Genomic DNA, 16,111 nt, shown 5'->3' with positions numbered 1-16,111 from the left:
AGTTTGCCCCTATCAATGTCTACCATCAGTTAAATTTTCTCGTGTATTGTAACAGTTATGACCTCATCGTAACAATATCATTGTTCAGATGACTTCACTTTAATGTATTTCTTTACCAAAGTTTAAACTTTTCATGCGGTAAAGCACCTATGTTGTTCACACTCGATTAACCTCTAGACCAGACAAATATCGTTCCACTTCAGTGAACACAGACTGTAAGTAACACTTCAAATTAATAAACCTCACGCATTAACCTTATATTCCACTCTAAATCCTAAATATCTCACTCGGATATGTCCTTTTGTTGAACAACATCTGTGTATTCCTATTAAAACTGGCAGTCATTCATCGTTCCTTTCGTTAGATATGTGAAGTTCCTTGTATCAAAATGAATACATAATGACCCTGTCTTAAAAACAAATTTCAACCAGAATGTACACAATGTAGAAAATTAATTGTAAAGTGGCAAGGCTAAAGTTTTAAATGAGATATCATTCTTTGTACAGTGTTATAGGTCACAGTCAGGCAAGGATGAAGGGGAGGAAACTCGTACATTATCTAATAAAAACTTTGTGTGATACGGTTTAAGGATTGTGAGTTTTTAATATCCTTTTAGTATAGTTATTAAAATGTCATTACATTCTTAGAAGTACTGATCTATTTGTATTATTTGTTTAAGGATGCAATGAAATGTATAAATCTTGTTTTAATACCCTTATATATATGTTTCTACTTAACGGAAAAGCATACAATGTATGAAATGCGATTTTGTTTGCATTAAATTTCGTAGGTTTTGACAATATGTTTTATTTCATTTACTTTATGAAATGTTTGATTGTGTTCTTAAACACCTTAGACAACTGCATGCTATGTCGTGACCGATTACACTTTACCATTGATATAGTTCTAAAAAGCAGGTTTAAAGGTTTAAATAATATTAACTTAAATGTGTGTTTAAAGCAACGACATGTGAATAGAACAAAAAAAAAAGAATTAAAAAAAATATTCAATGATGAGAAGTTCTGTCATTTGATAATATTATTATTACAACATGTCAAGTCTAGTAAAACTCTCTTCATGAACATCTAGAATAAACTTATAAGTTAGAAAAGTTCAAGTTTGCAATACCTCAAATTAATTCATTAAATGTAAAACGAAATTAAAACAATTCAGGTTAAGAATATCTTCATTTCAGAAAATATTGAAATTGTAATGAGACGAGATAGGACTGTATTAAAGTAAGAATAATTAAATCAGAAAAAACAAGTTCAAAATAAAAGTTCGAAGTAAAAATGACGCGAACACTACTTAAAGATCAGAATAATTTAAGTAACAAAAATATTGTGACTATTAAAGAAAATATTATTTCAGGACAAACTAGTTCGATATATGAATAATTGGAAGATAAAATAAGTTCGAAGTAAGAATATTTGAGAGATATCATTTTTGCTATCAGAATGATTTATTTCAAAGTCACAATATCATATAATATTGAAATCACTAATACTTAAAATAATTGTTACCTTAGGTGAGATTATAATACCTTGAACCCAGAATAAATTGAGGTCATATACATTGTAAGTCTAGGTCAGAATCGCTAAACCGTTCTCAAAATAGACCATAATATTTATAATCTTAAATACTTAAAGTCAGAATATCTTGACATCAGAGAGTGCATTAAGGTCAAATTGGCTTGATACTTGTTTCATATTGATGCTATATCAATGAATGCCAGTGAACCGTTATTCATAATGCTTAGATAGGTTCCACAAAAAAAACTTTTTGGAAGCAACACCTAACCGAATCTGACATGCATGCCTCTTTTAACTAGGGCACTAGTTTGCTCTAAATGCAACAGAACTGTTTTGATAAATGTGTTATTCTGAAGCGCTTGTCTACCTACAATCATAGTCGTATCTACAGTTTTTACTTCGTTGATATGTGTTCTGTGATAATCTTGTTATATATTTATATCTTGTTGAGTTATTGGTCTGCTGAACATAAAAAAAAACAAACATCAGGGTATAAAGGTGGTTAACTACGAGAATGCATCTCCTTGATCATATCGCTTCGGTTTTTAGATACAGTTTTGAGGTGTTTACATGCCAGGTAATATATTGCAGTAATTCATATAGTACATTAAACCGATTCATGTAGATTTAAAAGAAGTATTGAAATTTAAACGTGCCTAATGTCGAAAAATCTGTCTGGGGATTTTTCGGGTTTTTTGTTTTTTGTTTTGTTTTTTTTTGGTCTCTAAATCAATTTGTGTTATTTTCTTACATATGCGTCCTATATTCATCTACATGGATGACATGTAATTATGTATGTACCTATGTCTATTTATAGATATGACTTGTAAGTAGGTAGGTATTCCATGTGTATTTATAGATATGACCTGTAAGTAGGTAGGTATCCCAAGTCTATTTATAGATATGACCTGTAAGTAGGTAGGTATCCCATGTCTATTTATAGATATGACCTGTAAGTAGGTAGGTATCCCATGTCTATTTATAGATATGACCTGTAAGTAGGTAGGTATCCCATGTCTATTTATAGATATGACCTGTAAGTAGGTAGGTATCCCATGTCTATTTATAGATATGACCTGTAAGTAGGTAGGTATCCCAAGTTTATTTATATATGTGACCCATAAATAAGTAGGAATCCTATTTCCATGAATAAACAATAATAGTTGAATGGAAATATTTTGTTTGTAATTTTATGTAGTAGGTGTCCTATATCTATTTATGGTCTGTGTAAGATACGAACTAAATGTTCGACAATCTCTGTGGATATTTTCTTAAGATACCTATATCTTAAGTTTGGAACATCATTTATCTGTTGTTCAACTGATTTCTCCTTGATAAATAGATAGGAAATGTTTTGATAGGCATACACGATACATATCTTTTGGTTATAGAGTCAATGTAGGATGTTTCTAATTGTTCATTTCATATGAATTGCAATAACGCGTTATTTTTATATCAATTTGAAATACAATACCTGATGTTACGTCACTCTTCATTCAATGACGTCATAATGAAGTTCTTTATTACACAGTAATAAATGAAAAGCGTTAATGACGTTTGCAAATTATTTCAAAATGTCGAAGTGGTCATGTGATAAAATAATAAACAAACCAAGGCTATATATATACACGGAAAGAAGAATTTCTGTCTCAAATCGGCACCTAAAGTATACATATCACACATTTATGAATGGGGTATTTTAAAATAATTTTTGAATAGATATCTTATTGTGGAAAAAGTGTCAATAATCTCCGGGATAGAATAAGTTTGTAATTCTTCTTTAGTGTAATGGATGTCATGTCTTAAAAATTCATATAGACTTTTGTTTTGGACACCAGCCATCTTTTGAAACTAGAACGTTTCCTGTCTAAATATAAAGCCATCGTTGCATTTGATTTGTCCATATTAAAAACAGAAGGCTTTCATAAAAACTATTTTTATTGTCAATTTTTTTTTCTTCCATCTTTGCACCAGACACCATCTTTGCATCTAAACAATAAAGTATTCTGAAATGTAAATGTAATAGACACACTTCATAATGTTCTATGTTTTATTTTATACCGAAGCGACCTTGCATTAATTCATTTTTTTATACTTAAGCGACACTGTATTTATTCCAGATTATTTCTGGTTTGCACGTGACCTTACGTCACCGTCATTAGTAAACATGTCTTGATTGATAGGCCCGCATGCATTAAAATCAAATTTGCTATCTTGGACTGTTTTCTTACCTCTTTTTGAGCCGCATATGTTTATTTTAATGATGTCTTCCCTTTTGAAATACATAAATGTCAAGCAGGCTGACACCTGACATGCTATATGACCGATAATTTTGTATTTCGTATTCAAATTTGATTGCAGGTGCAACTTCTTTATTGTGTTTAATATCAATTTGAATATCTCTAAACCACGATTTGCATTCCCTCTAAAACAAATTATTTATGTCAAATAAGTATAGGAATGGTAAAGAAAGCTCATTTCAAAACATTTGATGATGATTGCGAAACTTCTATTTTCAAACCATTACAAATGTCTTTACTTAATTGAAATAAGTAGTCCGTCTCTTGTATGGCGTGTTCAAACTTGGGTCGAACAGACGTGGGGTAGTGACGTTGGTCGATGATTTTTATGTGCTTACTACAGCTTCCATAAACCCCAAAATTCTGGCTCGTGCTTTAAAATCCCAGCCTGTTGAAGTAAGAAGTGAATCAACAAAATTAATACAAATTTTCATGCTTAACAGAGACACAGCATTATCAATAAAATCAAACGACTGCATCAGCTAAACATCCGTTCAGACTATGAGATCATATGACGATCAAAAAATCAAATCTAAGTATTAGACCTAGTTACACTACACCGAATACCGCTGACGATTGTAGCGAAAACACCTTCAGCTCATATTCTGTGTTCTCTCTTCGCGACACACTTCCGATAAATGTTCGATTGTATGCTTTTTTAAGTCTTACTACTTTGTAATCTAGATATCTAAAAGATGTATTTGCACATATCAGTTTTAAACATTTTATAAATGTAAGACATTTCAGACATTTGTGGAAGATAATTCATGGGAAATGATTTCTTCCAACTGTACCTACTCCATTTGTTTGTTTCGTTTAAAGATGCCTCACCGCCGACAGAGCATAAATGATAGTCATCACTTGACCAATAATTGGTTTTTACTCATGTAAACGTGTGCCTAATATAATATAATTTGTTTTGCTTTTGGTAGATGCGCAATAAGTACTCCATTCCATATAGGACATAGTGTCATGAGCTTTTTTTTTCGGGATGCAATTAATTAATTTTAATGTTTCTATTTTGAAGTAAAATAAAAAGTTCAAACGTTTCAATGATGGTAATGGTGTAAATAAGTAACTTTTGTAGCTGAAATAAAATACTAATTAATCCGTTTGCTCCTGTTTTTGATAGAGAAGAAATACCATTCGTCAATGATGTAGTATCGTCAACGGTCATTACCAGTCAGAGTCATTTAAGGATGTTAGGAATACAGATGCAGGAAAACCGAAGTACCTACAGAAAAAAACACATTAACCTGGCACCATTGCTACTGAGCCATCACGGCTTCCTGGCAAAAATCGAAAACATTCAAAGAAATAATGTTATGTTTCTCCTTAACCATTTTTAGCAGATTTAAGGGATCAAATATTCAAACCATGAGATATCTTTTATCGATGGTATCATACGGCATATTTCGAGATAACAGGTAAATTTAACAGAATGTTCGACATAACAGGTAAACAGATGTTCGAGATAACGGGTAATTTTTTGAATATGTTATAGTTATATGACAATAGATCTTAGATACAAACTTCTATACGCAAAGTATTTGTCACATTTTACCACTAGTCTCATCTCTAATGACATCAGTTATATTTCAGATTTTAGTCGTGACGTAACCCGGATCTTACCGTGAGTTTCAAAGCGGATGCAATCGGTTACACATCTAACACCTTCCAAAATACCTGGCTTTTGTAGTCTTCAGAGAGGTCCTTGTTTCTATTTAGGTTCATCTTTAATTTTATCAACAAAAATATTTTTCGGAAATTTAATAATGTCGATATTTGTATATTGTTTGGATGGTCAATTATTCATATAATTTTCGCCGTTGCTTTCCTTTTTTCTTATATTTTACAATCGGCTTTTGTAGCACTACTTAATGTATGTTTTCGAGCAAAGTATGCTTTAGAATCAAACCTTATATCGAAGTTCAGGTCAATGACATCGTCACAAAGTTTCGAGTTATGCAAATATTAAGTGTTCTTAAATATTTAGTACCATTTTGACATCATCTGCATTATCATTTGAACTAAACAAGGTTTTAAGATATTCTTGAATATTTAGTACCATTTTGACTTCATTTGCATTATCATTTGAACTAAACAAGGTTTTAAGATATTCTTGAATATTTAGTACCATTTTGACTTCATTTGCATTATCATTTGAACTAAACAAGGTTTTAAGATATTCTTGAATATTTAGTACCATTTTGACTTCATTTGCATTATCATTTGAACTAAACAAGGTTTTAAGATATACGGATTCGAGTTAACAAAATTAATTTGTATTTGGATATCTGATAAATATATCCGACATTGGAACAATCCGATGTGTCCATCTTTAGGCAACACAGATATGTGCGTAAGGATATGTTGTCACAACTTCCAAAAACAAGTAAAACAAATGCGGATGCCGCTATCGGTGACAGAAGTATCGACTTGATTAGATTTGCTCTCCTTGTTAAATAAACAGTTTCCTGTTAATGCACAGAACGTGCACAGACTTACACAAAAGTATAAACGTCATGGTTCTCGACCTTACAATCCAGGTTTATCTTAAAATGAACGGAAAAGTTGGTCAGTTTTTATTTATCCTGTATACCTAACCTCCAGGAGGCCGTATGACCGTCAACTCGCGTATTTTATCTTGTAAAGTGTTGCAAATAGAGTTTTAGTAATACTTGTATGACATGTAACTCATCGAGAAATATGAATTCTGACCGTAAAGTTACGCAAATATAAACATCATTAGGTTTTGGTAATGGAAGAATGACCAGACAAGGTATTTGCAAAGAGAAATATGAATCTTTACAGCAATATGACAGTTTGAGCTTATGGGTGCCAAGGTATCCAATAAAGGTCGATTAAAAATAGGTTTGAGGGAACCGGGAGACCACCTGAATGAAGGCGTTTCTTATTTGCGTTCTTCCCATGTCGTTTATAAAGAAAGTGAAACATCGTAAATAGACAATTAAAGAAAATACAATTCCAGGTCCTAACATGTCTTAAAATAATGTATTGGTTGTGCGCGAATAGAAATTATTTGTTTTGTGATGTCGTTATAATTCTAGGAAATTTTTGTTAATCATTTTCAGGATTTTCAAGATTATTTTTGCTTTTTTATTTCAAGTCAGCTTGTTAATTCCTTGTTATTTTTTAATTATGAAAATATTATCTCGTCTGTTAAAGTGATTGTTTTTGAAACGTTGGTAGGATTAATGAAGGACAATAGGACCCATGCAGTAGACAGTTGTTTTGATGAATACATTATTGAAGATGCCCAACCGCTGACAAATGGTATTTTTTCACTATCAAAAATAGGAACAGACGATTTAGTATTTTTCTTCAGTTACAAAAGTTACTTACTTTACACCATTACCACCATTGAAAAGTTTGAGCTTCTAATTTTACTTCAAGTTAAAAATATGCAAAATAATTAATTGCATCCCGAAAAAAATCCGTGGCACTATATCCTATATTGAATGAAGTACTGATTGCGCATGAACCAAAGTCAAAATGAATTATTTTATATCATTTTTGTGTTAATTAGACATATGTATACACGATTAAACACTAATTATTGTTCAAATGATGAATATCGATTATGCTCTGTCAGCGGTGGAGCATCTTTAAGTTAAGGTCAAACATTATTTTCATTTGTTTTCTTTTCTTTCCTCATTATAATTAAGTGTTTTCAATACTTTACGTGTTTTTATTCTTAAATGAAATATTATAGAAGTTTATGCTTCCAATTAACCTATGTTGAAATATCCGATTATGAATTATCAAAGTAGGATTATTACGATGTTCGTTTTAATTATTTTTAATATCCGCTCTACCTGTAACATTGATGAAATACAAAATGTATCAGTGAAATCAATTAATAAAACAATTTATAACAATTTATACATTTTGATAAATTTTAATTATCTGATTACTTGATCTTAAACTATTCTCTATCTTATGTAACATTTTGATATTTTCCTATTCAAAATATGCGGTATTCAGCAATTTAAGTTTCATGAAGTTATTAAATCCGATGGTAATTATACACAGGTAATTAATTAGCTATACAGACCAATAAAACTGTCAAGAGAATCAGAAATGCTCGCACTGTCTCTGCTTCCTGATATTTGGCTCATTTTTAATTAACCGTAAACATGATTAGCCCGCTCCAGGTAAGGTAATTAACTTATTGATATTGTTTTGAGTCGCAATCGCATGATATTAAACCTCAATTATGGTGTACTGTTAGGATTCTCATTACAGGTAATAGTACATAAATAAAACCATGAATTACTTATAAAGTATATTGTACCCATCCTCGTGTAAACAATAAAGCCAGAATTAAATTTTATTTTCATAGTTAAGTACAATTATGTACTTATTACAGTCATATCCACAGCTTATTTTCAATACGTTTGCATACATTGTCGTTCCCACTGTACACAAAAAATATTTTAATTACACATAGCTGCTTCACAAATTAAAAAAAAATAATGATGATAATTTTGTTTGATTTTTGTCAATATAGCGTTATTGTTATTAATTGATTGTACCACAAACATTTGTTCTATTAATGCTTTGGGATCATAACAGAGCACTATGATCGTTAAATAAAGACATATAGAAGGCCATTTCAATGTTCTAAATGTAAACTCGTTGCAGCTACCAAAATGAACATCAATTCAAATCAACAGCTAAATATAAAACCATTTTCATTGTTACTTAGATGATGTTGCAAGGAAAACTATTGAATTAAAGCAAATGCTTCAAATGGCGTAATTATATTACAAATATTGACAATATTGAACTGATTTTATTTGTCCACTTGTCCGGGTTCAATATTTAGTCGATTGTGCTATCCTATATTGATAGAAAGCGTGGGTTCGCGTTACAAACGAGGATATGGTACATATGATGTGTCAAAGTGTTTTGCAATAAGTGGAAGGATACTAGGATCGCAATTACTAATTATAATAATCATTATTTTTTGCAAAGTAAATTATTCTGTCAAAGTAAAATTGCTGAGTGAATTTGCAACCCGATTTTTGGACCTATTCTTACTGCAATTTTACTGAATATCTTTTCATTATGTAAAATGAGAAGACATTCAGTACAATTTGCAGGAAGAAAGTTATTACAATGACATTTCATCTTTTGGACAAGTATATTATATTCCTCGTTGTTAATATATATATATACATATGAAAGCTCAATTTTCATGTATTCAAACGATATTACAATTGTGATTATGTAAAAAAGAATTATTAAAATATTTCAAAGTTGATCAATATGATTATATGGCACCAACTTTTTGAAGTTATATTATTATTTTAATCATTCAGGCCTACTGACTAAAATCCAATATGTATTCACTGTTATTTTCTCCTTGATAATGTTATAAATGCTCCACCCCCACTCCACCACCGACAGATAGAGCATATACAATACCCATCATTCGAACAACTTGTGCATAATCGTGTTTAAACGACTATATCTAACACAAAAATGTATATAAAATAATTGATTTTGCTTTTGGTGAATCAGTACTTTATTCCATAGAACACAGCACCATTTTTTTCGGGATGCAATTAGTTATTTTAATTTCTTTTTATCTTGAATTAAAATGAGAAGATCAAACTTCTCAATGGTGGTAATTAGGTGCAAAGTGAATTATTTTTGTAACTGAAGTAAAATACTTAAATCGTCTGCTCTCGTTTTTGATAGAGAAAAATACCATTCATCGACGATGGAACATCTTTAATAACAATCAGAAATTGCTGTAGTATTTAAAATAGTTATACATAAACAAAACTCAAATATAACGAACTGGTTTATAACGAAATAAAACAAAAATTCTAGACTATAGCGCCATATAAGTAATAAAACCATTTACACTACGAATTTCCTATAACGATTCGTTTTATTATGAAAGAATCAATTCTTGCGTCTGTTCATCACATTTTCGTAGAAAATCTGATACTCAAATAACAAATTCCCAATCGCTCATGATCTTAAATGAACAGCAAAAGGGTTGGTTGATGATGTACAGTGCAAATATTATTATGTATTGTCTAAACTATTAAATATTTTCTTTTTTATTGACATTTATATTCCAGCCAGAGGCGTTATTTAAGAACGAAATAATGCACACCGCAATTATAACCATTTTTATTTCCATTTCTGTTATCTATGCAACGACCTACTTGGCGTATAGCTAATTCAATTCCCAAGTTTTGGTTTTGGTTTTACTTTAAATCCTATCAAAATATTTAACGAAAAGTTTATGGAATTACTTTTTCGTTAAAACATTCAACTTAACACATACAACATCAAAGTTGTTTATTCGATTCAACCTAATATTTTTCATTCTTTGCGGCTCAATGTTTTTAGTTTTTTTGTGACTTTTTTTAACATTTTTACTGAATTCAAAAGTTAATGATATGGTTGATTTTTACTCTAACATAACTAATAATGAATTTGACCTATTTGATATATTTGAAGACACATACTATGTATTTAAATGGGCTTTTTTCTGTGTATTTGTTTTCAAAGCGGAAATATGTTCACTGAATTGGTATTCCATCATTTTTTAGCTTTCAGATTCCTTGGTAAATAATTCGATTAGTTTCCAAATATATATTTTAATGTTGAAAATTTCAGTCGTTAAAATTTTTTTTTCTAAAAATATGTCTGTCTAGTTTATTTATTTTGGGATTTTACCACGAGAATCCATAATCTTGAAGGGATGATTTGCAGATCTTATTTCGTAAAATACAATAATATCATTTCATCAAGAAAAAAATCGCAACACGTATAGTGTTTATTCCTCCATCAAAATTTGGTGTTTTAAAGTTCGGTACAAATGTTTGAATTAAGTTTGAACAACCTATCTTCTTACATGAAATATCCTATGTCAGCGTTAGCAATTTCCACCTCATCTAACTGTAAGCATATTAAAAGTTCACATTTCATCTAAAAGTTTTTTGAAAACAATAACACTGAGATATTAAAGTTATGAATTTCTGTAATAAAGTTGTTCAGAATAAGTGTTGGACTAAAAGTTTTCATGGAAAATATTTTTGTCATAATTTCTTGATTGAATAATAGAATTATCAGCGGATAATCAATCGTCACAAGAAGAATAACTGCAAACCTTTCAAACGCACGACCGTTCACAGTTTGTAAACATGCATTTATCCAAAGTCTCTACCGTTAATTTGATTTCGTCTGTAATGCACCATTTTGGGTTATATTGGTTTTCCGCTTTTGTGATACTTGAATATTGCGCGAAAATGGCGTCCAACCCTTAAAAAACAAATGGACAATATTTTAAAGGTTTAAACTCAATTAATATTTAATTAATCTACTCATTCATTAGTTCCATGATGGAATAGTATTTAAGGCTAATGGATTACCAGGGAAAGTCCAATTAAGCGTGGAATCAGCTGTCTCACTGGCAATCAACATTTACCTGCCATTGACATCAAGGCAATTCAATTATACAGGTAAATTGTTCAATTTGTAACACAAGCAAATTATTCTTCACGTATGTTATAGTACAATTACATGTGTAAAATTGTACTATGATTACGCCTGAGGAGTTTGAGTGATTATATAGAATTATTTTCTGACTTTGCTAAGTCATTAAACGTTTTTTACTATAAAGTAATTACTCGTAACTAGGGGAAAAACATGAATAAGATATTGTGAAATCAGTGATATCAACTATTTTTATAACAGTTACTTTATTATTATCCTTAAATCTCACAAGCTTTCCCATACCCGAGAAACAGGAAAAGAACTTCATGCTTGTGCAGATTTTAGGAAATTACAGTTGTGCAGTTTGTTATTGACCTCACGACCCAGAACAAATATCTTCCTTTTTCATAGCCGAAAACATTCCTCAAATACAATCCTAATAATACGGTTTTGCTAAATACAAGGGAAAATACATGCATATCACGCATAAAATCCATTAATGTTTCAGGTCGCGAGGGCACACAGGCGGGTTGTTGACCCGCGGACAGACGGCCTCTTTTATAACTAATTTCTGATATTTTGTCAAGCCAAGTCGAAGGGTTGTCATACAATGATGTTAATGTGAAAAAGTTAATGATAAAATCAAGAGATATTTAATGAAACCCTTACTATTTCCATGTTAATTTGATTCGAGAATATATTTTTTTTGTTTTCATTTTGATGCTTCGAAGTTCATTTTGATACTTCGAAGTTCATTTCCACACGTTCTAAAATTAAATGATTTATTTCAGCGAAGATGTTATAGAGTATAGGGTTAAATAAATTTTAAATTTTGGTTTAAACGATATTTCATTGCTTAACGATACAGTACAACAAATATTTATTTATTTATGTATATTTGATATACGAAATTGAACAGTATCACGGTTAAATAAATTTTAAGTGCTTGGGACGGAATGGAAAAGAGTGCATGTGTTTTATTTTTCAACCATACATAGATAAAAAATATGTTGAGAAGACGAAATGAGGTTTTCACTTTACATTTTTAGATATAGATGAAAACGTAACATTTCCCTGAAATAGTCCCTACTACTTGCGCTTCAATTACTGTTTTTAAGTACCTGTCAATTTTGCCATTATAAGCGATATCATTTTTTCTATTATGTTTGTGGTATGAATAACAAAGAGCATAGAACGAACTTAATATTTGTATCATATTTTTATCATTTATATTGTAATAATATTTATATTGTATAACAATCATAAAATTAATTTAAAAGTAATATTTTATACTCAGCATCATCATTTTAATGAAAGCAATAGCTATTTATCCCGCATTGAAAAAAAACACCAATGTTTCATTATTACAATATGCTTTCTCTCAAAATTTATGAATAAAACTATTTTATAAACCGTACTGCCTCCATAATTGTTTGAAGGAATACGAGTTTTTGATTCTGACATTTGCGAAAAGTTAACTTTGGACGTTTTAGAATTTTCCACATTCCTTAACTGAGTCAATGAAGGGCCGAAATAGTGTTGAAATAGTATACTACAGCTAGACCTCCACAAACGGATTTTTTCAAATTATTTTTCTGCATGAAAGTAGAAAAGAAAATAAACAAAATAATTGATTTATATTAACACAAAATAATGTGCATGTATTATTTGTATTCAATTAAAAGGCTAAAATAACAGGACTGATTAAATAATATTGTTATGTGTATGTAAAAGAAACACATAGGATATTTGTATGCTTACCCTAGACCTACCTACCCACATCAACGTTAGAAACTTCTGGCAAACATGACACTTAATTGGTCGAGTATTGATATATGGCACTCCATTGAAAATATAATGTCATAAAATCAATTCGGCTATGATAGGGACGAAGTCGTCAGATTTCCTGTTTGGGGAGTTTCGGGAAATCGATGCGAGGGATAGTATTAATTTGATATATGATCACATGATTATGCCCAAACCAGCCGACTGGTGTCGGTTTCCTAAAACAAACACAAGCTTGGTATGTCAGCTACAGAGAAAAAAAGATAACTTTTATCAAGAGCACACACGTATATATTACCGTTGTTTCAATGTACATTGCTGTTGTGTTTGCTGTAAATCCATAATTTACTTTGAATCGTTTTTGGATTTTGAAATGTACATGCCTATGCATGTTTCAGTTACATGGTTAACGGTTGCTCACATTGATTTGCAATACAAACTCAATTTTGTTTGGTGAATTCTAAAGAATAATATTTGTTCAAAATGCCGATATAGATTCAGAAATCTGTCTATTAGATGAATAAAATCACTATTTATTAATTAAGTGTAACTACTCCCAGTGACATTTCAATAGGATTTATTGGTCTTTCCATAAATAGGAATGAATATTACCTCACTGGATGTAAAAAAAAACCTTCATATTAGACAAATATAAAAGTGATTTAGTAAGCTTTGAATATTACACATACCCTGCAACATTGAACATACAAAAAATCACATATAGAATAAAAAGTTAAACCATTTATATTTCAATATCAATCTAAAAAGAATTTACCATCCCACTGTTTCTACTTTCTTAATGTTTATTTTTTTTCAAAAAAAGTATTGGATAAAGGATTTTTTCATAAATGACATTATCTTTTTCCTTTAAAAATAGTTTCACGTGTCACTAATCAGAACAAACGTGAAAATCATTAATTTATTTTAAATATTCTTACAAAATTTGAAATGAAAATATCATCCGGAACTATCGAGGAGTCTATTTACACTTTATTTTCAGAAGAAAAAAATCCCTCTCAAAAAATGAAAAAATGTAGTTTTAATACCACACGTGTAAATAACCAGACATTAAATCATTTGATATATCCTGAAGAAGAAAGATGTTATTTATCTTGGAACAACAGTACAACTTATATAAAGTTACCTCTTCATTTCCTCATCTTTTTTTAACAAATAATTTGGAAACTCCAAAGCTCCTACAATCAGTTTATATTGGTGAACATGTGAAACATCAACCGTAAAAATGCTTAACCTTACATATGTTAATTTGTCAAAAATCAAGAAAGTAAAAGGTTATATCTACTCTATAAAACAGTCAGATATTAATAAATATGATGTTTACCGAAATAGCGGTGATAACAACAGTTTACATTTGGCAACATGGGCTCCCTCTGAATCTAAAACATGTAATCTGGGATTTTTGTCGTAGAAAATGTAAATAAAAAATAAGATCTTTATACAAGATCTTTATAAGTAATTCATAATTGACAAAATGATAAATGGGGTATACTAAGTAAAACATGGCGTGTACGTTACAAAGTACACGACTTTGTAGGAAAAACTACTAAGGAAGCTATCAATAGACAAGTGAGTGACCTTACGTACTGTATAAAATACACATTTCCTCCTGTTTGGGACAAACTTATGGCGAGAGAAGAGCCTGTCTAGTTACGATAACGTCTCTGGGCCTGTGATGTTTATTTGAAGCCAAAAAGGCTTACTTGTGTGTTTGCATTTATCTCGTACACGAACGACAGGCTAGACATCTCAAGGCACACCACACCACACTCTTGATTGCCCATTTATTAGCGGCCGGGACGCGATGCACATTTTTGTGCATGCGCTGCACTCCCTATGCACCGCTATCTACACTTAGATTAGTTTATGTGTATAAGTGTTTGCTGTGTCGGTATGGAGTGTCAAGGTCGGTAACCTACTATTTAAATAAAAACTTTCAACTAGGATATACAATTCCCGGTGATTTGTCGTTTTTGACCAATGAAATTACTGCATTTATTCAAATGCACAATTTCATGACAAGTGGCCTACCTTGTACAGTCGTACATCAAGTGTCACAACCTAACGATGATGCCAAAAATAACCGGTGGTATCGCTGGTACGTCCCGCACGAACATCTTATCTCCCATATGTCCGATCTCACAACTTTATAGATTACGTAAGGTGGCTTAAGCGTTGATCTTTTAACAGCCTTATTTGCAGCCTGGAATCTCCGAGAAGTTTATTTTTTCGCATATTTTCAGTTAATGAGTTATGTTATAGGTTGGAGAAGCTGACTGAAGTAAGAGTTTCGAGACTAGCTAGATGCTCTTTGAAACATATATCTAACATCAGGTCATCATAGTATCTACACGGATGTCAGTGAACAGGTGTGCTGCAGGAGGGGGTTGAGAGGGAAGGGGTTAGAGGCTAGGCACATTCGATCCTACTAAATCGTTACCAGGTAATCTGAAGAAGGGGTGGGGATTTGTGATGAGGGTGTATTATACCACCAATAAGACACATATGTCTTCAACAACCTTAGATCATATAACTGCAAAAACGTGAAATGTTTATTATGTGTATGTAACTCGGTATGCATCTGTTGTAGCGTCCGATGGTGTATATGAATGGCGTGTACATGATTAGAATGTGATATCTCTATATCAAATGAACTAATTGTGAAAGGGTTGAACTTCTAGGTTTAGTAAATTTCCATGTCTATCTTGGTTTTGGAATGTGATAAAAAAAGAAATTAAAAATTACAGAAAAAAGAACGATAACTCTGTAACACCTCATCGTAATTCTTAGAGACTTTAAATAATAATATCACCTGATCTTTTAAAATGATATGAAAGAATTATGATTTTCAAATCGGTCATCGACTTATCTACGTTTTTTTATTATCCCAAAAAATCGCTAATATATAGCTCCTTATTAACTGGGGCCGCAATGGCCGATTGGACATATAACCACAAGCCTTCACCACTGAAATGCGGGTTAAAATTCCAC

At 31.0% G+C, this 16,111-nt stretch overlaps 1 long non-coding RNA gene across 2 annotated transcripts; it reads right to left on the bottom strand.

Moving 5' to 3' along the window:
* Window positions 1-3,483: 3,483 nt before the first annotated feature.
* On the bottom strand, window positions 3,484-15,025 carry LOC138332828 (uncharacterized). 2 transcript variants are annotated; one of them, XR_011209881.1, is made up of 3 exons: window positions 14,708-15,025; window positions 10,992-11,143; window positions 3,484-4,220 (listed from the first exon to the last, which is right to left on the bottom strand). It is a non-coding gene; the product is annotated as an uncharacterized lncRNA (long non-coding RNA). The 2 variants fall into 2 exon arrangements; XR_011209882.1 differs by having other exon boundaries at window positions 14,824-15,024.
* Between the last annotated feature and the right edge of the window lie 1,086 nt (window positions 15,026-16,111).

This window comes from Argopecten irradians, chromosome 10, assembly GCF_041381155.1.
Source record: "Argopecten irradians isolate NY chromosome 10, Ai_NY, whole genome shotgun sequence".
Lineage (NCBI taxonomy): Eukaryota > Metazoa > Mollusca > Bivalvia > Pectinida > Pectinidae > Argopecten > Argopecten irradians.
Note: the sequence above shows the minus strand (reverse complement) of the source record. Positions and strands in the feature narration are given on the sequence as shown.